Source organism: Schistocerca americana, chromosome X, assembly GCF_021461395.2.
Source record: "Schistocerca americana isolate TAMUIC-IGC-003095 chromosome X, iqSchAmer2.1, whole genome shotgun sequence".
Taxonomy (NCBI): Eukaryota; Metazoa; Arthropoda; class Insecta; order Orthoptera; family Acrididae; genus Schistocerca; species Schistocerca americana.
Genome location: NC_060130.1, coordinates 123,388,879 through 123,411,593, shown reverse-complemented (window position 1 = coordinate 123,411,593; position 22,715 = coordinate 123,388,879). Strand labels below are relative to the sequence as shown.

Here is a 22,715-nt window from a genome sequence, read left to right as displayed (position 1 = left end):
GGCACTTTGCAAAGTAGCACACTGGCAGCTAACATTTTACGGACACTGTTATTGCCGCTGTTTGTTCATTATGTAGCAAAATCCATTTTAAAACCTGATTGGATGATATACCTGTGAATTAAAAAAAGAAACACGAAAATTGGGCAAATAGTGTTCGAATTTTAGCACCCCCTATAGAGAGGCACTGGTAATAAGCAATTGTATGAGTCGTTTCAAAAACTAACACTGCCCTGAAAGATATGTTCTACATATGTTTTAGTCCACCATTTCAGCAACCTTGTATTCATGCTTTTTTTTTAATTTAAAGAAATTTCTCCTGTTAATATTTTTTAAGTGAAATGCAGTTCTAATGAATGATATGATATCTCTTCTCAGTTTGTGCACCTTTCCCTAAGAAACTTTCTTTCCATTAAGAAAATCTCACTGACCTAAGATGAGTATGTAATGGTATTGCCATAAAGTTTTGGTATGCCAATACAAATTTCAATGAATTCTCTTTTCTCAGTAAGTTAACTAAATTTCCATTATGTATTGAAATTACATGAGGTCTCAAAATACAGATTACCAGGTTAGAATTTCGCTGCTCTAAACTGAATACCTTTGAAGAAAGAATGTTTCTGTACTAAGAAGTATATACTTTGAAACAAACTGTTTGCATGAATTGCACATAAATAAATTTCAACTACGAAGTAAACTTTCATTTCATCTGTTGAGAAGTTTTATGACGTTATGTGACCTGTGATGAAATAATTGTGAAAAATGAACACTTACCTTCATTTGGCATCACATTTGGGCGGCACTCACCAGTGGCTTAGATACTTCATCCTTCCATCAGTTTGGGGACAGGGGTGGGGGTGGTGGTTCAGCTCTGTTTAGTTGCAATACTTTAACAGATCATCATTCCAAAATATATATACTGGTAATTGTTTAGAAGTGGAAAACAAGTTTCATCTACTGACCATGCTGATATGAATGAATGCAAATGAAGTAAAAAAATTCTGTGTATGAATGAATTTATTTATTTCTTTTATTCATCTTCCATACACTCTTGTCAATAATTACTAGCACATGGAATGAGAAAAATTTTAGATTATAGTGGTTCACAATAGAAAATTATAGATGTACAGCATGAATACTATGTAGGGACAAAATAATTAAGACTTGTGGACACCAAGGCCAAACATTAACAATAACCACATTCTTGAGACTTAAGTTTCATAATTTTAGGAATAATAATGATAAATTTTGAACAACATTAATTATTAAATTGCTATTTTATAATCTCCGGGGTAGTAATGGAAGGTCTTTAAGTAAGTGGGACACTAAAAGAATGCAAATAAAACACTGCACCAAAAAGTTTTGTGTAGGAAGAATGCATATGAAAGCACTGTAGTAGAAAAATGGCGATGCATATAGACATTATATTAGGTCACCCTGTAAATTGCAAGTAATTACCAACTGTAAGTGTATGTTATGTGGCAAAAATGTATCAAGTGGTGTTGGAATATGATCTGGTTACATTAATTAGATTAGGTGAGTGAAAAGCAATTGTGACAGGCTTAAACTTTTTGAATATTCTTTTATAAACAAATATATTCAAAAAGCCAACAGAAGGGCATACCTGAGAGTCCACCTCAGATATTTTCCTCCTCAGCAAAGATGAGCTAACAAGAAGGCACTTTATGGCACAGAGCAAGCATCTATTTAAAGAGCTTAGAAATTAGTCAACCTGAGGATTAGTGGCACTCGATAGTGCTTGTAACAGAAGTGAGAGCTGTTCCACAATTACATTACTATTAGATGAGGAGACCTGCCAATCATTATACACAAAGAAGGCCATGAAAGTACTGCAAAGCCCTCCCCTACCAGCTTCTCCATTTGTAATGGTAGTAAAATATATACAAACATGATCTACATAAGAAAATGTTGAGAGAACAACAGTTATAACAGTTGCAGAGAAAGTAGTAAACTCAGAAAAAGAGAGGCAATTGTCACAGCATGCACATCTGCACTCATAACAGTGACAGTAGTAGAAGACAGAGGAACACCACAAGCACTACGTGAAATCGAAGTTTGTCTACCTAAAGAATGCATAAATACTATAGTAGCTTTTTCAACAGTAACAATTAATGAATCATTACAAATTGGCAGATTTCTCACATGTATCACAAGCTAAAGTAATAACTTCAGTATACAAAGAAAAGTGTTGCAGAGAATGTAGAGAACTATAGAGCAATTTTGCTCTTGTCTTCCATTTATCACCAAAACAAACTAACCTTGTTTGCAAAAAAAGTGGAGTCTGCTATAGCACAGTTTGTGTAAGTTTTTCTCAAAATAATAAAGGAAGGTGATCAAAATGGCATTGTCTTGTCTTTGTCAAAGGCATGTGCTATGTTGGGCCACATAACTTTATCACACAAATTAGAAATACTATGAATAAGGCATGCAGCAAAGAAGTGGTTTAAGTCATACTCGGAAAAGCAAGCGAATTGATTTTTAGGTTTCACATACTATAAAAAGATTACTATTGGTCCTCTCTGCCTGCCACACCCCCTCCCCTCCCTCCTGTATGTATCATTCACCACCCAACTTCAACTGAGAAAGAATTAGTGTAAGATTCTTTATATTAAAGATTAATTTCTTTGATAAAAATTTCACGTTAGGCTATTAGTGTTGATAGCTGTTAGCAGCTGTATATTAAAATATCTATATAAACTCTCAGCCATAAGTTGCAATTTGGTAAGTTTGACTAGTTTCAGATTAACCTGATTAGTTTAGCTTAAGAGGCATTTGTTGATGTGGCAGTATTACTGATGACAGGTTTTGTATTAATGATTTAAAAAGGATCTAAAATAAAGATTTCAAAATTATGTTGTAAGAGTTTGCAGTTTTCGCTGAGTGTTTTTTGAATTTTTTTTTTCCATTAACCTTTTTACAGTAGTTGTTTAAAAATATATTGACACCAACCCAAACAACACTTTTCATTATTGCCTCGGATGAATGTCCATTGCAGCATACCCTATCAAATAATAAAAAGTCATTTTCGTGAAGAGTAGCAAGTGCTACTGCACAGGCAATAGCACGTTGATTCGTACAGGCAAGAAAATCTCTTTCATGTTCTTTGAGAAGTTTGCTGATGACAATATAAGTGTAGACAATCATATTTAAAATAGTGTCTGATGGGTATTTTAGTCCTCTCTGTATCCAACTAAAATGTTCGTTTATTGGCAACTCCTTTTCAATCACAATTTCATTAAGGCAACTCTCACATTTCAGCTTCTTAATCACTGCATGAGCACAGTAGCCTGCAATGAAAGTTAAAGACGTTGCAATATCTTTCACTGAAAGAACATCGTCTACAGTTACACTGACTTCTATGTCTAATGTGTCTGTTTCTTCAACTTCAGAAAACATAAAATTTTTTGTGGCCCCTACTGTGATATTGCCATAGGAAGGAGAACATAAAACTAAAGGCATTACACTTTGAATTCGAAGCTTCTTTTCTGCTTCATAGACTTGTCACTGAAACATTGTATTGGGAACCTGCAAGCTGTCTATACTTTCCAAAACGCCGCTCAAGCACACCTGTTTGTAGGTTGGCTGTCAGTAAATAGCTCATACCTAGCTCTTCAGTACAGTATCGAGCAATCTCTACAACGGCATATGTTGTATGCTGAATAGCAAAAAAATGTTTCTTTTGTGAGAAACCCACTTGACAAACCCTTTGCTTTCCACACATCAAGCCAGTCTAGAAAATCTAGCAAAAATGGCATAGAAACGCTATCAGTTGTCAACGGATCCATATAAGGATTCTGTTTGTGTTTCCCTTTAAACACTGATTTCACATTCATGACATCAAACCATTTTGTTATTATTCGAATGTATTCTGCTGTTGATGGTGCATGTCTCAAATCAAATTTATCACTAGCTACCTCAAGGCCCTCTGACACATGTCGATTGAATATCTGCAGCACTAGTTTCATGCTCTGCTTTTCTAACGATGTAGGTCAAAGTGATTTGATACTAAAGAACTGGAATCTATGTCATAAATCTGTTTCAGTGTTTTAAAAGAAGCTACAGAAAACTTATTTTCTTCCACTTCTTTTCTAACTGGAAACTGAGGATAAAACATATCTTTACCATCATTATTTTGGTTCAGCTGCACATTTCTTATGCATTTAACAATGTGTATGGCATCAATTAAAAAGAAAAGTGGGCGATTAGGATCAGATGGATGTTTAAAAACTATATTAACAGCTTTATCCAGAGAAAACATGGACATGGTTTTGCTATTGATTTTGTTGTCAGCTACCACACAAAAAACCCTATAGCCTATTAGTTCAAGGCCATTTATTATGGCCAGTAGCACATCGTATAATGCATTAGATGAAATGGTTTTCACCGGTAAAATGTGAACAACATCCCTGTACAAAGACTTGACACTCTGCAACATAAATACAAACGCTGAATTTGCAGCACATTCCGAGTTATATGACATGCCCAAAACACTACCTCCTTTATATTCCAAATAAGAATTTAGATGAATTTCATCTACACTCAAAACAACATTGACATCATTGCTGTTCAAGTATTGAAATTTCTGTCTTGCATAGGACAGGAAATTACTTCCCCCAAGCCTTTCGTGAGATGGATTCACATTAAATTTGCTGCAGATCCTACGCAGAGTGCTTGGATGTGGCATTTTCATTAATGAGCTGCTACGTAAAAAATTGTAAGCATGAGATGAAATTGAAAATAGCAAACAACACAGTATCATAAATGTAGAGCTAAACCTATGATTAAATTTCTTGACATTTATGAGACTAACTTGTTCTTATCTAAAGTCTACCATCTCCTTTTCACTCTCCTGTAAACCGTCTTTCAGCACTCCTAGACCGTCTTTCAGTATCTCTACAATACTATCTATAGAAGTTTCTGAGTGCCCACAATCTGTGTCTGAAAACTCCTGCAGTACACTGACAATTTCATGGATATTGGTTACAATTACAGGAAAAGATCTTTTTCCTAATGTCTTAATTTGTACATCTTTCTTAAACAATGAAACATTTAAATTACTATCTATAACGACAGAATGTGTGATTAATGGTGCTGGATTTCTTATTATCTTTAAAAAAACAAACAAAATCACTGTGTTTTTCGATCACACTCCACTCGTTGGGCAAATCCTCTTCCTTCATACGCAACATCAACTCTTCTAAAGAACTGAAGCTGAAAGTGTTTTCATAGTCCTTCTGTGATGCTAAACTATATTGTAACGCTGCAGCTAACTGCTCATTTTCAAGCCTTTGCTTTTTCTCCTCTGGCCCTTCACGTCTACTTTCTTCCTTTGAAAGGTAGGAAGGACAGTTTGGGAGTAGTGATTGAACTGCATCTGGTCTCAAACGTGGTTTGAGAAGGGGGGCTCTTAATAACTGACCAGTCCTTTCATCCACAATTTGTGTTTCCCAAATAACATCATCCTTGTGGAAGTGAACATGACATACCTGTAATTAAAAATGAATAAAAAATGAAAAAGGTGCTTACAACTGAATGTGATGACAATATTAATAGTGTGAAAACAATTTATGAATATAAAGTTAGTTTCTAGTTCTAAAATACAAATAGACTCCCAACTAAAATGCAGAAGAATACTGAAGTGATAAATGTGGCCATGGCATAGTAACTCTATAAAACAGTAACACTACAATATCAAAACACATGCAGTTACATGTCATGGCAACAAGCTCTTAAAGAGATGGTGAAATGAAGAAAGTACTTGCCCCATCAATAATTACAAATATTGACTAATGTTTGTAGCATAATTCAATAACAGTGATAGTTTTTTTTATAATTTAGCCTTGAAGCTCATGTATTCACAAGAGGGGTGGGATTTTTGCTTAATGCCTTCCTCTATTCCCCCCCACCCTCCCCCCCCCCCACCCCCCCCCCCACCCCCCACCCCCCCCCCACACACACACACACACACACACACACACACACACACACACACACACACACACCCCTCGGACACAAGAAAGCATGATGACACCAAACTCACACAGGTGTAATCCATAGAAGCAACTGTGACACAGTAACAGATTAATACAAAGTAATTGTCACACTGTGTAACCTTTAGAGCTATGAAATACTTAAAGGTAGTGCTTTTTATCAGATAGACACTGTTTTGCTTTTGTATTTCAGCTGCTATTTCCTAATCAATATATCAGTTCATAACTTACATAAAAACTGACAGTATGATGAACTAATACATTGCCACTTATGTGCTACCTATTAGGCTAAACATGAGCACACAATTGCTTTCAAGTACTTTAGCTGTGTATCTATAAGACAGCTGTGTAGGCCACTGGCATGTATCTGAAATTCCAGACCCAGAAAGTAAGAATTTGTAAAATCCACAAGTATTTTTTATTTTTTACATGTTTTCACAGTTTCTCCCTTTGCATTTTGTGATGGCCTGTTAATCCATTCATGTACTCATTCATTTTTCCTGTCTATGGTTCACTGTTAAGTCTAAAGCCTACTATATTCCCTAATAGTAACATTCCTTGCATTGACTTCAATTTCTCACCAATAATTTATTAAAAACAAGCGACTGAGACACTGTTTTTACTTCATTTTCAATTTCTGGGTACACCACATTACTTATTTTTGAACAGACAACTTCCTAAAGACTTTTACAGCAAAAAGAAACACTAAATACAGAAGCAGAATGCATAGAAAGTCGTGTGTATCTTAAGTGCATGTACTTAATTATAAACCGACTTTTATTCCTAACAACAGGCAGCATAAACAGTAAGTATAAAGATATACTGAGATATTTAACTACGTAAGTATGACTGTGCTTAGGCTATACTGGTTGAACTTGCAGAATACAGAATTCATATAACCTATACCAGCTAAACTGTAGAATTGCCAGGGCAAGAAAACGAAACGCTATTTTCTTCGGCACTTATGCAGTTAAGATCTTATATATTAGTCAAAATGTCGCTGACCTTCCTTACTGCATAAGTGCCTATTCTTTGTTAGCACACTTAACCTCTTTTACGAAATAAACAAAACAAATACTCACTCTTGAACTTGAAGAAGGAGTGAAGTTATCTCTGCGAATACTTGACAACCATTTCTTCCTCACTGCTTCATGCTCCGGAAATTTAAACACGGTTACTTTTGGTCCACCGTCGTAATTTCCTCTACAATTCGGCACACAACAACGATACGGCATTTTGCAGGCAACGAAATTTTCACAGGCAAGAAAAACAGGTCACCAATTTAGTGCACAGAAACTAAACAACCAAATCACGTACACTAATGCAGGAACACCATTCACTATAATAGTAAACTGACGCGAAACTCGCCGAACGACTATTCACAAGCACTGTTCCGTGAAACTGTTGAAGAAGGGACTATGTGTGTAGCCATCTTGTGACATCACGCACTATGTAGACAGGCTTTCTTTTACAGGGGGTGCTGGCTGTGTAGGGAGTCCGAATCACTGTCCGATACTAAACCCCCTTTCTCTTTAATTGCCACATAGTGATGTAAACGATTCGACCTGTGTCGATTTAGTTGAGGAAGGGGGCAGACAGAGGCTGGAGTTCCCACCAAAGTCTCCCACGGTGTTTCGTCATCTGATCCAGGTTGGATGTCAGTGCTGTCTGTGGAATTGCTGGCTAATTAATGCTTTCTGTTATGCTGCTTGGTCCTACCTGCAGGGGAGTAGTGTCAGCCGTGGTTGGGATAGGGTCAACACTTCAGCCTCCATGGGTAAATCAGTTTGAGAATGCTCGGCCTCCGCTGGTTGGTGAGCACGGTCTCTGGCATCAGTATGAGCTGGAAGGTGCTTAGGTGATGGAAGTGGCTCTACATCCATTGGCTCCCACTGCTGGTCATTGTCGACACTCTGTTGGCACTGAAGACCAGGATAAAGATTGTAGTGGTTGTAGGCACACCATTGGGCAGGCTTGTCATGGGTGTGGTTGTGTAAGTTATGTCCAGTTGGATGTGTGGTGGGGGGGAGGGGGAGGGAGGGTGCTAAATCTTGTTGTGGCTAGAGGAAGTTTCAAAGCCTGATTATGTGCTCTTTGTTGGCCTCAAGCTCAAACCTTTGCTGCCCCCCCCCCCCCCCACCCCCACCCTTGGATCTTGGCTCCACCGGGCATTTTGGCCAGGTTTATGAGTCCATGTGTGGGAGCCCATGAGGTAATAATACCATGTGTGGGGGCGATGGGCCTGCTGAGTTTGGTGCAGCAGGTCTAAGTTTGTGAGATCTGCACCTGTGCGAAATTTCAGCCAGACTATATCCATTTGTATGGGGTGGACCGGTTGGATGAGAAGGCTGGTGAGTGCTTCCACAGAGTCGGCTGTTTTCATTATCTTGTGCATCTGTGTTTTGACTGTCTTGACCATCTGCTGGGCATTCAAATGGGACACTGGATGAATGAGGTGGTGACTGGGTGCTCAATACTATTGCTATTACAAAAATCCTGAAATGCAGAAGCTTTGAATTGTGGATCATTGGTGGAAACCAGGGTAGAAGGTGCCCCCTATATTTCAAATATGATGGAGAGGGCACGGATGGTAGGTGCTGTGGTGGTGGTGGTGGTGGTGGTGGTGGTAGCTGTCTGTAGCACATATAGAAAGTTAGTTAGGGTGCTGATAGTTAGCTTTTGCCCTCTTTGCCAGGGGTGATCAGGCATGGTCAAGGGTTGAAATGCTGTGCTGGAGCTGACTGATTGTGGGTTTAGGCCTGGCAGTTCCAGACTCTATGTTCTTTGGTAGCATCAACACTAGACCAGTACACAGGACACTGTAGTATTGCCTACATTCTGCACATTTCCCAGTGTGCAGTGCGGGGGAGCTTCACAATGCAGGGGCAGAGCATGGGCAGAATCACCATGCAGCTTCATCCATAGCTAACAATAAGACACAATCTGTTGTGTTAAGCCTGTGTTGTAAAGAAAAATACGTGTGCCATTGGAGATCTACGCCGTTAGGCAGGTGCTTTGGCCTATCCTGCTGTACAGCATGCCAAACTCTGTAAAGTAGCAGATCACGGCCTGTTTATGTTGCTATTTCAAATGCCAGTATTGGGAATTCATTGTGTGTGTGCTCGTGTGTGTGTGTGTGTGTGTGTGTGTGTGTGTGTGTGTGTGTGTGTCTAAGGCAATACACAGCACTTTGTTGCTGTCAAACTCTGCTTTTGGACCACACAACAAGTGAGAATGTGCATCCACATTGGAGTGCTGTGTGGTGGGGCAGTAATGGATCTACCAAGGAACAACACTCACCATTGCATATGTTGCACTGTCTTACTGGGAAAATAAGGGGGCTTGTCGTAGGGGTAACAGGTGAAACTTCGTACCATAGGGATGTACATGAAACTTCTTGACACCATGTACGATAGCCAACAATTCTTTCCCTGTTTGCGAGTAACTTTACTGTACTCCAGTTAATGTTGTGGGTGCAAATTCAACGAGCTGTTGTGTTCCATCGGTGTACTTGTGGGACAGCACTGCACCAATGCCACAGTCTGACACATTGATGGCAAATGTTGAGTGGTTGTCCAGGTTGAATGTCACTGAAAAATGGGCCGAACTAAGTTACTTTTTTAAATTGCAAGAAAGCTATCTGGTAGGTCTCTGACCACATGAATTTAACTCCTTTTTTAAACAATTGATTAAACAGTTATGACAGCTGGGCCATGTTGGGAATGAATTTCACATAAAAATTAACTTTGCCCAGGAACAGCTATAGGTTTTTGAGGTTCTTATGAGGTGGTATGCTACTTACTAATTGTGTCCACATGACACTGCATAGTTGTGAGCCCTTTTTTACTTGATGTATGTCCTAGATACTTTCCTTTTAGTTCAAAAAAACTACATTTATCAGGGCTACAATGCAGACTGTGGGTTTAAAACCACCCAGACGTCATCTGTAGATTTTGCAGGTTCTGCTTCCATGTTATCCTGGTAATTAGAAATTCATCTAAATAATTAACACAATTAGAGTACCGTGGATGAGTTGCTCAAGATACCTCTGAAATATTGCTGGAGCTTTTGCAACACAAAATGGCAGTCTGTTATAACAGCACATGCTGAATGACATATTACTGACTAAAAACTGTTTTGTCTGATCATTTGTAGCCAACTGAAAGTAGAAACAGCAAGATCTATCTTGGAAAAATAGTGTCCTCCAGTCAATTTTGCCTACAGTTTCTCAGGCCTGGGAATGGTATACAGATCTACATTAGCCTGAGCATTAATGGTAAACTTATAATCTATTCCATGAAGTTTCAGGATTACAACCAGACAATGTCAACTTCCTATCATATCATCTTGGCTGACAACCATTCAGCCATCTTCAGGCGAGTGTTTTGCACTGGAGGTTGCTAGTTCAGCTCAATACCTTTTTACCAAAAATAGGTGGGAAGAGGCAGGTGTGCAAAGGCAGTTGCTACATGAGCGATCTCTGTTGAGTTATGCACGCTCTTAAAATACTGCTCCATCTGTGGTGTGCAGGCACCTGCATAATGTGGTAAAACGTGCACTTTCTGTCAGAATGCACACTTGCGGAGTTAAAATTCAGATGTCAAAATTAATAAAATAGAATGTCACTAGATGTGTCGTTGGACATAAAATGTCTCCTTTCTGAAGAAATTAAAGAAATCATCCCGTCCCACACCTTATCCAGTTGAAAACCACCATCACGATTAATGAGATTTTGCACTAAACATATTTCTGCTGATTCGTTAATAATTGGATCTCAGAAGGATCTTGTCTAGGCCAAGGTTTCTGTGGCAGAGCAATTCGTAGTGTTATGTGGAGATACAATGCTCAGCTGTGCATGACCTACTGGGCTGCGAATGCCGAGTGTGGCACTCACGTTCAACGCATCTTTCACACACTGTGCATGTCATCTGACCAATGTAGGCCTTGCCACACTGATAAGGTATTCTGTAGATTCCAGCCTTCCACAATCCCAGAACATTCTTTGCTGAACTGAGAAGAGCACAAGTCTTTGTGTGTGGGTGAAAGATTACTTTTACATGATTTTTTTCTTAAGATTCTGCCTTTGACAAAATATTGCTGATGTAAGGGAGGAACACCCTGGACTTAAATCATTCTTTCTTCTCTTGCTCTTGTGGGTGGTCATGTTTCTTCTTCCTTGAAGCTGTGCTGATGTGATGTGGAGACTATCCATTATCTTTGATCTTCAATACTGATTGTAAGTGTTCCAGCTCGTATGCAAGTCTGTCTCCATCAGACACAACATGTGCCCAGTGCACCAACATGTGAGGGACCCCCATAGTTTGTGATAGGTAGTGGCAGCTAGACATCTGCAAATACAGGGCTGTATGTGTGGGTGTATGGCAAGCAAATCCAGTAAATCAACCATAGTGGAGCATTGTATCTCCACAGGCACTCCATGGATTACTCTGCAATGGAAATCTTGGCCTTGACGAAATCCTTGTGTTGGTTGGTTGGTTGTTTTGGGGAAGGAGACCAGACAGCATGGTCATAGGTCTCATCGGATGAGGGAAGGATGGGGAAGGAAGTCGGCCGTGCCCTTTCAGAGGAACCATCCCGGCATTTGCCTGGAGCAATTTAGGGAAATCACGGAAAACCTAAATCAGGATGGCCGGACGCGGGATTGAACCGTCGTCCTCCCGAATGCGAGTCCAGTGTCTAACCACTGCGCCACCTCGCTCGGTAATCCTTGTGTGATTCAATTAGTAAGGAATTGATGGAAATTTAAGTTTAGCACAAAATGTCATTAATCATGATGATGGCTTTCAGCTGGATAAGGGTAGGGCCTGGTGATTTCTTTAATTTCTTCAGAAAGGAAACATTTTATGACCAATGACACATCTGGTGACATTTAATTTTGTCAATTTTGGCATCTGAATAATAATTCTGTACGTAGGCATTCCAACAGAGAGCACACATATAATATCACACTACGCATGTGCCTGTACCCCACAGATGGAACAGTATTCGAAGAGGGTGCATAACTCAACAAAGGTTGCTCATGTAGCGGACTGCCTTTGTGCTTGTGTCTTTGCACCTATTTTTGATATAAAGGTAGCAACATGAACTATCAGTCTCCAGTGCAAAATACACATCTGAAGATGGAGTACTCTTTACACCTGGAAAATTTAAAGATTCATATCAGATTTAAAATCATCACAAATTGTAACTGATCCATTTGGCTTCTTAACAACCGCCATAGGTGTTACCCATTGGTGAGATACTGGAAATATTACTCCATTACTTTACAATCTCTCTAGTTCTGCTTTCCCTTGATCATGCATGGCAAAAGGCACTGGATATGTTCTATGAATCTTATGCGCTACTGATTGCTTTAAAGATACGTGGACTTGAACCCTTTTGCACAACTTAATGTAAATTCAGACATGTGCTTATATTGCACACATAATATATCAAGTTCTTTGAATGGAATTGTGGTTGAAACTAAGTTCACTCGCTCTTGAATTTGCAAACCAAAAAACACACAGAGTTTGCTACTAGCAGGGTTAGTCGCTGAGCTACATTTTTATACTTTGTTTAGATGACCATCTGACCACGCAGCAGGATCGACTGTTCATTGTACATCACCACTATGTGCTGAGGGTACTGCAGCTGCGAGGAGTTAATGTATGGGTATATGTCCACATTAATCAGAGATACAGCTACACCTGTGTTGAACTGGTACTTTGCCATTGCCAAATTGATTTACAGCTGCAGCATGAGCATGACCTTCTGCATCCTGTCTGCTGCTGCTATTGGCATTAGCAAGATACTGTGGAGCATGCTGCTGTGTGTGGTAGTGGTTGTTGTTGTTGTTATTGTTTGCTGCCCAAGGCACACATTTGTTAGATGCTCTGGCTTGCAGCATGCAAAACTGGTGATGTCGCGGAATGAGCAGTGATGTTGTCAATGCCTTAAGCTGCAATCTGGACATGGTTTCATCGCATTAACTTTTATGGGTCTCTGTGATGATGATGATGATGATGATGATGATGATGTGGAGGAAGCTTTTGTATGAGTTTCTGCTTGCCATGGGAGACACCAGCAGTGAACAAAGCGTTTCTCTTGATGTGCAACTGCGGACAATGAGGGCAGTGGATCACTAACTACTGAATACCACTTCACTGCGCTACTGGACAATCAGTGCTCAGTAAATTGGATGTTGACATTAATTGGCTGTAATCAGTTGATCGTAAAACAACTACTAATACCAGAAGTATTGTGAAGTGTAGCTTGCATTGATGCTGTTACTTTGTGAGCTTTGGCAATTTTTAGTGCGTCACTCTAAAGCTGTTGCACTAACTTCACTGTGAGAAGGTAGATGTATAACATACTCGTGGATTAATTACAATGTGCCCCATTGTTTACAAGAAGAATCACATATGCATGCTAAGCCTTGGAAGTCAGCAGCCCATGTTGCATATGATTGCTTACATTACTTGACGCAATGATTAAATGTAAGCCTAGTTGCAACTGTGTGGGGTTGGTGATCATAATAGTCAGTCAGTAAACCTCAAACATCAGAAAAGTTCAAACTACTGGGGTTGGAGAGTGAGCATAGCTTTTGCACCTCTTCATACAGTTTATTACTAGAGAACAGTAAGAGTGCACTCCCACATTCAGGGTCAGTTATTTGACTTGCCTTGTAGTGAAGAATGAAATGACATAAGCAGACCTCACAACTCTCATTCGCCTCATTGAAGCAAGTGGAAGGGAGAGGTGGTGGTGATGCTGCTGCATCTGCATCTGCAGACTGTTGTAGACTTTGCAGTAGTTGTAGTAGCAGTTTCTGCTGTTACTGTTGGAATTCCCATTGCTGTTCTTGCTGTTGCTGCTGCATCTGCTGCTCACACAACTTTAGAAATTTGGGCTCTGTGTCTCACACTGAATAGTTACACAGTCAGAAAGTCCTCATTACCACTTTTCTATCCTACTCTACATAGGCAGAACAGAGTTTACGACCCTTCCCGCTTGTGGTGAGAGAGACGGTGGAACCAACAGGGGGTCGGTGCAGTTGATGATGGTCGAGTTGATGAAGGGAACGGCTATCCAGGAGCGAGATCCGTCAGAGTGTAGCAAAAGCCGTCGTGAGTATGCACAAACAGTCCGGGGAGTGATCTGAATTGAGAAACGCAAACATGGGCAAGCTCAATCATTCTCCTGTCAATAATGCTTACCAAAGGCTTCAGAGAATAGTGAGAACTGTTGGTCAAGTGTGAGGCCACAATATTTACATGCCTCTTACATCAGTGGACAGGGCCACATGACCCGCACACAGTTGCAGAAGCAAGTTGTAGCCATGATATGAACTAGATCTGACCTTTCCTACATATACTCAGGTTAGGTGGTGAATATGAATTACTGTCAGATATTGAACAATTCTAAAGTCAGTTTGTTTGCTAATTATTCTGTGGTAATCATCTGCGTTATGTTTATTGTTGGGTACTGTGTGGCCTTCAGTGAACATAATTTCTTTTAGAATGTACTTGTGGTATTTAGTATCAGATACCTGATAAAGTATCCTAAACAAGACTGATTTATGCCAAGGTTAGCATTTTTACAAATTACTGTCTCCTGAAACAAAATAAATAAATAAGTAAATAAATAAACAATGAAGGGAAAAGGAGGAGGAGCAGGTTAGTGTTTAACATCCCGTTGACAATGAGGCCATTAGAGACAGAGCAGAAGCTCGCATTGGGGAAGGACAGGAAAGGAAATCGGCCGTTCCCTTTTGAAGGGACCATCCTGATGTTTGCCTTAAGCTATTTATGGAAATTGTGAAAAACCTGAATCAGGATGGCCGGACGCCGGTTTGAACTGTCGTCTTTCCAAATGCGAGTTCAGTGTGCTAACTACACTCACTCGGTAATAAAGGGAAAAAAAATCTATTAGTTACTAATGCATTCCTTGCGATCTCATTCCCATATTGCAGCTGTGGCCAGATTAATTCACAATGTACTTGCTTTGTGATGCAGGGAATTATTGTGGTGAGAGTTACATTTTTGTTCTTATTCTTTATGATGTCCTTAATATGTATGGTTTCAGTGATGATCTATGCTCAGAAATTGCTGTTTTATCATTGATTTACTTGTTAATGGTAGTGACTTATTTTCTTTACCAGCCTGATGTGGCTTGTCAGGTTAGAAAAAACTACATAACTTTACCTTCTTGAGGTACTCCTGATGTACGTTTCATGTAGAATAATGTAACTGAAACCAATCTTCTGTCTTGGAGATGAGAGTCAAATTTTGTGTCATTCATCATAAATTGTAATTGAAAGAAATGAGGATCAAATCTCCCATCGGTTACCCAGATTTAGTTTTTTTAATTTCCTGAAATCACTTCAGAAGATTAGTCATTGAAAAAAATCCACAGTTTATTTATTACCCTGTCGTTGTCGAATCTAAGCTTGTACCCCATCCCTCCAGAATTTGTCATTGACAGTAAGTTAAAAATTATTAATTTTTCATAAAAGTTATGAATTTGACCAAAAAAATTACTTTCGGCGAACCTCAAAGTTTTTATTTCTTCTCCATGGATTTTAATACCTACTCCAAATTTTTCTTTTGTTTCCTTTACTGCTTGCTCAATATAGAGATTGAATAACGTCGGGGAGAGGCTACAACCCTGTCTTACTCCCTTCCCAACCACTGCTTCCCTTTCATGTCCCTCAACTCTTATAACTGCCATCTGGTTTCTGTACAAGTTGTAAATAGCCTTTCGCTCCCTGTATTTTACCCCTGCCACCTTTAGAATTTGAAAGAGAGTATTCCAGTCAACATTGTCAAAAGCTTTCTCTAAGTCTACAAATGCTAGAAACGTAGGTTTGCCTTTCCTTAATCTTTCTTCTAAGATAAATCGTAAGGTCAGTATTGCCTCACGTGTTCCAGTATTTCTATGGAATCCAAACTGATCTTCCCCGAGGTCGGCTTCTACTAGTTTTTCCATTCGTCTGTAAAGAATTCGTGTTAGTACTTTGCAGCTGTGGCTTATTAAACTGATTGTTCGGTAATTTTCACATCTGTCAACACCTGCTTTCTTTGGGATTGGAATTGTTATATTCTTCTTGAAGTCTGAGGGTATTTTGCCTGTTTCATACATCTTGCTCACCAGATGGTAGAGTTTTGTCAGGACTGGCTCTCCCAAGGCCGTCAGTAGTTCCAATGGAATGTTGTCTACTCCGGGGGCCTTGTTTCGACTCAGGTCCTTCAGTGCTCTGTCAAACTCTTCACGCAGTATCGTATCTCCCATTTCATCTTCATCTACATCCTCTTCCATTTCCATAATATTGTCCTCAAGTGCATCGCCCTTGTATAGACCCTCTATATACTCCTTCCACCTTTCTGCTTTCCCTTCTTTGCTTAGAACTGGGTTTCCATCTGAGCTCTTGATGTTCATACATGTGGTTCTCTTATCTCCAAAGGTCTCTTTAATTTTCCTGTAGGCAGTATCTATCTTACCCCTAGTGAGATAAGGCTCTACATCCTTACATTTGTCCTCTAGCCATCCCTGCTTAGCCATTTTGCACTTCCTGTCGATCTCATTTTTGAGACGTTTGTATTCCTTTTTGCCTGCTTCATTTACTGCATTTTTATATTTTCTCCTTTCATCAATTAAATTCAATATTTCTACTAACCCTCTTCTTTTTACCTACTTGATCATCTGCTGCCTTCACTACTGCATCCCTCAGAGCTACCCATTCTTCTTCTACTGTATTTCTTTCCCCCATTCCTTTCAATTGTTCCCTTATGCTCTCCCTGAAACTCTGTACAACCTCCGGTTCTTTCAGTTTATCCAGGTCTCATCTCCTTAAATTCCCACCTTTTTGCAGTTTCTTCAGTTTTAATCTACAGGTCATAACCAATAGATTGTGGTCAGAGTCCACATCTGCCCCTGGAAATGTCTTACAATTTAAAACCTGGTTCCTAAATCTCTGTCTTACCATTATATAATCTATCTGATACCTTTTAGTGTCTCCAGGGTTCTTCCATGTATACAACCTTCTATCATGATTCTTAAACCAAGTGTTAGCTATGATTAAGTTGTGCTCTGTGCAAAATTCTATCAGGCGGCTTCCTCTTTCATTTCTTAGCCCCAATCCATATTCACCTACTATGTTTCCCTCTCTCCCTTTTCCTACACTCGAATTCCAGTCACCCATGACTATTAAATTTTCGTCTCCCTTCACTATCTGAATAATTTCTTTTATTTCATCATACATTTCTTCAATTTCTTCGTCATCTGCAGAGCTAGTTGGCATATAAACTTGTACTACTGTAGTAGGTGTGGGCTTCGTATCTATCTTGGCCACAATAATGCGTTCACTATGCTGTTTGTAGTAGCTTACCCGCATTCCTATTTTCCTATTCATTATTAAACCTACTCCTGCATTACCCCTATTTGACTTTGTGTTTATAACCCTGTAGTCACCTGACCGGAAGTCTTGTTCCTCCTGCCACCGAACTTCACTAATTCCCACAATATCTAACTTTAACCTATCCATTTCCCTTTTTAAATTTTCTAACCTACCTGCCCGATTAAGGGATCTGACATTCCACGCTCCGATCCGTAGAACGCCAGTTTTTTTTCTCCTGAAAACGACATCCTCTTGAGTAGTCCCCGCCCGGAGATCCGAATGGGGGACTATTTTACCTCCGGAATATTTTACCCAAGAGGACGCCATCATCATTTAATCATACAGTAAAGCTGCATGCCCTCGGGAAAAATTACGGCCGTAGTTTCCCCTTGCTTTCAGCTGTTCGCAGTACCAGCACAGCAAGGCCGTTTTGGTTATTGTTACAAGGCCAGATCAGTCAATCATCCAGACTGTTGCCCTTGCAACTACTGAAAAGGCTGCTGCCCCTCTTCAGGAACCACACGTTTGTCTGGCCTCTCAACAGATACCCCTCCGTTGTGGTTGTACCTACGGTACGGCTATCTGTATCGCTGAGGCACGCAAGCCTCCCCACCAACGGCAAGGTCCATGGTTCATGTAAGGAGGTTTTGTCCAATGAATACCTGTTTATCATCTGCATTTCTTCTTGGTGTAGCAGTTTTAATGGCCAGTAGTGTATTGGCACCCTTCTGTTCTGCAGCACAAATATTACCAGGCCGTTGAAAACTGTCTGCAGCAAAATCACGAGAGTCTTGGTAGTCAATGATCTGCAATACCTGCTCAAGAGTAGGATCAGAATATTTCAGAATCTCTTCTCAGATCCTGTCGTGTGACATATTTTGTGCGATTGCATCCCTGAGCATATAGTCACTGTAAGATTGTCCACATTCACAACGGAACTTGTATTTCCACGTTAAGCCTTGTAATTTGTTCACCCACAGACGGTATGTTTGTCCTGGCTGCTTTTTTAAACGAAAAAACTTAAAGCAGGCAGCTGCAGTGTTGCTACACTTTTCATAGTATTTATTCAATGAACTGACTAATGTCTCATAACCGACGTCTGTAGGCCATGACGTAGGGAAGAGTTTTACACTGATACACCGACAACGGAAAGGAAGTCGCCCTGCATCTGCATCACAGTACCTGATATTTGGTGGGCTTATAAGTGGGTCCAGAATTGTGCAGTATACTCTGTCCAGTCTTCTGTGTTTTTGTCGGATGCACGATACTGCGGCAGGAACTGTGACACGGAAGCTGCAGGCACAGCTGTTGATGGACTGCTTAGTGTTTGAGCTGCTGCTTGATGTGTGACAAATTGTGTCACGATTTCGGTCAGCTTCTGATGTGACTGCATCTGAAATTTAAGGAATGTATTAAAATCCTGCGGTGATTGTACATCCACATTAGGCAGTGGTTTGGTAGGAACAGGTATACAGTTGGCAGATTCTGTGGATTTGGGAGCTGGAGTCGGGGCAGGCATAGGTTACAGTTGCATCACAGGATAATGAATTATAAATTGTTGTTGGGTATTGGGTGGGGTTGACATTGTAATTAATTAGACAATAGCAATAACACAAAAGCAAAAGGTGTGACGTACATGATGTTCTCCCACAACTAGAACAAAAGAGTCACAAATGTGCGGTGTTGGATTAGGAGCAACAAGGCAAGTAAGAACACTTTAAATTCGAGGCAAAAGTCGTGCCAGCCATTGTCGCTACTGCTTTCGGCTTGGGGAGCTGCCACCTCATCACCAGTTTGGGAAGCCCTAATTGCCAGTTTTATAAAGGCCTCGTCGCTACTGCTGGGGAGCCCAGTTGCCACTGTTGTTGCAGTAGGCCGGGTTTGTGAGTCCGTGAAATGGGTTCTGGTGCAGTACACTGCTAAGACAATTTCTCCCTGCCACTATTACACAGCTCTGCCCCAGGGTCAGGTAACAGGATAGGAGAACGAAGGTTCTACAGCACTCCAACAAATTAGTAACAAAGTCACACAAATGTCTTAAAAACGAAAACAATCAATTATTGACAAAATTATTTGAGTGGATAGATAAAAAATCTACTCGCCAAACTGCGGCAAAACATACACGTAAAAGATGCTGTAATTGGGAAGCTTTTGGGGCCAGTGGCTCCTTCTTCAGGCAGAAGGGTTGAAGGGGAAGGAAGAAGGGTGAAGGAAAAGGACTGGAGAGGTGGATTTTGGGAAATTTACCCAAAACTGCAAGTCAGGGGAGACTTACCGTACGGGATGGGAAGGAAAGACTGACTGTTGGGGACGGCATTGGATGAGATTTGAAAACCTGAGAGCTTAAAGGTGGAAAACAGGGTAATATGCAAGACAGAGATTATTACTGAAACGTCATGTATGAGTTAATAAAAGTGATAGGCTAAGTGCATTCTACATAACAGAGGTGGGAGGGGATTGGTGAAAAATAGATGGGAAAGACAATGAAAGATGTAGAAAACTAAAACAGAGTGAAGCAAAGAGTAGTTACAGTTAAGAAATGCTGAGACGGAAGAAATTAATGTAAATTAAGGTCATGTGGGTGGTGAGAACCATGGACATGTAGTAGTACTAGTTCCCACCCACAGAGTTCTGAGAAACAAGTGTCTGGGGGAAGAATCCAGATGGCGCCTGTGGTCAAACAGGCACCAAGGTCATGAGTGTCATGTTGTAGAACGTGCTCTGCAACAGCAAATTGTGAGATCCCAGTATACACCCTCTGCCTATGCCCATTCATCCTAATTGATGATTGATGTAGAAGGCCGAACAGTGTTTACATGATAGCTGATATGACATGTCATTTCGCAGGTGGCTCTCACTTTGATAGTATATGTTTTGCCAGTTACAGGGCTGTTATAGGTGGTGGTAGGAGGGTGCATAGTGCAAGTTTAGCAGTGGGGATGGTCGCAGTGGGAGGAGCCATAGGGTGGGGAGATGGGTGCAGAAGGAGCATAGGGTCTTACAAGAATATTGTGGAGATTGGGAGGGCGACGGAAAGCTATTCAAGGTGTGGTGGGCAAAATATCAGACAGGATGGATCTCACTTCAGGGCATGGCCCTGTCGAAGTAGCTGGTTAACACATTTCAGACCAGGATAATACTGAGTCATCAATAGTGTGCTCTGTGAAGGGATCAGCAGTACCAAGATTGGATGTGATGGCATGGGAAATCTGCTTTTTAATTAGGCTGGTGAGGCAGTTATGTGTAATGAAGGCTGAGGTGAAAATGGTAGTGTATTGCTCTACAGAGACTGCATCTGAACAAATACATTTGCTACAGATGCCAAGGCTGTATGGGAGGCAACATTTGACGCCCCAGCAGACAAAGGATCTACCACTGTAGTACTTGGCCAAAACAAGTATGTTAGTGAAGCTGTCTGACAGCTCTTCATACAGCATCTGCCATCAAGATCCCATCCCTGTGATTCAAACTGACCTGCAGTCCCTCCTTAAAACCTCAGGCCCTCACAAGAGCTAACACTGAAATCCATAGAACGTCTCACCACACCCAAACTACACACCCCCACGTTACCTTCTTCTTAAGATCCACAAACCCAATCATCCTGGTCGTCCCATGGTTCCTGGCATCAAAGCACCCACTGAATCTGTCTCAGTTGATCAACACCTGCAACCCATAGTATAAAGACTTCCCTTCTACATAAAGATACCAACCATTTCTTAGATCATCCGAAATCCGTACCCGTCCCACTCCCACCACGCACCTTGCTTGTCACAATTGATGCCACCTCCCAGTATACTAACATCCCCTACATACATGGTCTGTCTGCTGCTGAACATTTCCTTAGTCAGTGCCCACCTGATTCCAAACCTATGACATCCTACCTACTCACCTTAATCAACTTTATACTTACCAACAACTACTTCACCTTTAAGGGGCAGACATATAAGCAAATCAGGGGTATGGCCATGGGAACCAGGATGGCTCCTTCCTAAGCCAACCTTTTCATTGGTCACTTGGAGGAGGCTTTCCTGGGATCCGTAAATCTTCAGCCCCTGGTTTGGTTTAGATACATTGATGACATCTTTACCATATGGACTCATGGTGAGACTGACCTGCTAAAATTCCTGGAATCTCTGAATACCTTCTCCCAATTAAATTTCTCATAGTCCTATTGTAAATCCCATGGCACTTTCCTTGATGTTGATCTCATCCTCACCAAAGGCCAGCTACACACTGTTTTCTACATTAAACCTACCAACAAACAACAGTACTTTACATTTTGACAGTTGCCATCCTATCTAAGTCAAACGTTCCCTCCCATACAGCCTTGGCATCCGAGCCAAACATATTGGTTCAGATGCAATACACTACAGTTTTCATCTCAGCCTTCACTGTACGTAAGTACCCCACCAGCCTAATTAAAAAGCTGATTTCCCAGGTCATCACATCCAATCCTAGTATTGCTGATCCCTCCATAAAACAGCTTTGGAGCACACCACTGGTGACTCAGTATTATCCTGGTCTGGAATGTGTTAATCAGCTACCCCAACAGGGCCATGACTTCCTAAAATCATGCCCTGGAATGAGATCCATTCTGTCTGAAATTTTGCCCACCACACCTTGAATAGCTTTTCATTGCCCTCCCAGTCTTCGCAATATTCTTGTCAGACCCTATGCTCTTTCTGCATCCATCTCCCTGCCCTGTGGCTCCTAACCCTGTGACCGTCCCCGCTGCAAGACTTGCCGTATGCACCCTCCTACCACCACCTATAACAGCCCTGTAACTGGCAAAACATATACTATCAAAGGGAGAGTCACCTACGAAACGACACATCATATACTGGCTATTATGTAAACACTGTTCAGCCTTCTACATCAATTATCAGTTAGGATGAATGGGCATAGGCAGAGGGTGTATACTGGCAACTCGCAATACCCTGTTGTAGAGCATGCTCTGAAACACGAAATTCGTGACCTCGGCACCTGTTTGACCACAGGCGTCATCTGGATTCTTCCTCCACACACCTGTTTCTTAGAACTTTGCAGGTGGGAACTAACATGTCCTTGGTTCTCGCCACCCACATGGCCTTAATTTATGTTAATTTCTTCAGTCTCAGCATTTCTTCACTGTTTACTTTTTGCTTCACTTTTTTTAGTTTTCCGCATCTTTCATTATTTCCCATCTATTTTTCACCGCTCCCCTCCCAATGCACTTAGTCTATCACTTATATTAACTTGTGCATGGTGTTTTAGGAGTAATCTCTGTCTTGCATATTACCTTATGTTCTCAGATTTTCAAATCTCATGCAGTG

At 40.7% G+C, this 22,715-nt stretch overlaps 1 protein-coding gene across 6 annotated transcripts in view; it reads left to right on the top strand.

Moving 5' to 3' along the window:
* LOC124555626 (protein Malvolio) overlaps positions 1 to 22,715 on the top strand; it is a 368,432-nt gene that overhangs the window by 305,685 nt on the left and 40,032 nt on the right. The gene's annotated exons all lie outside the window — the stretch shown is intronic.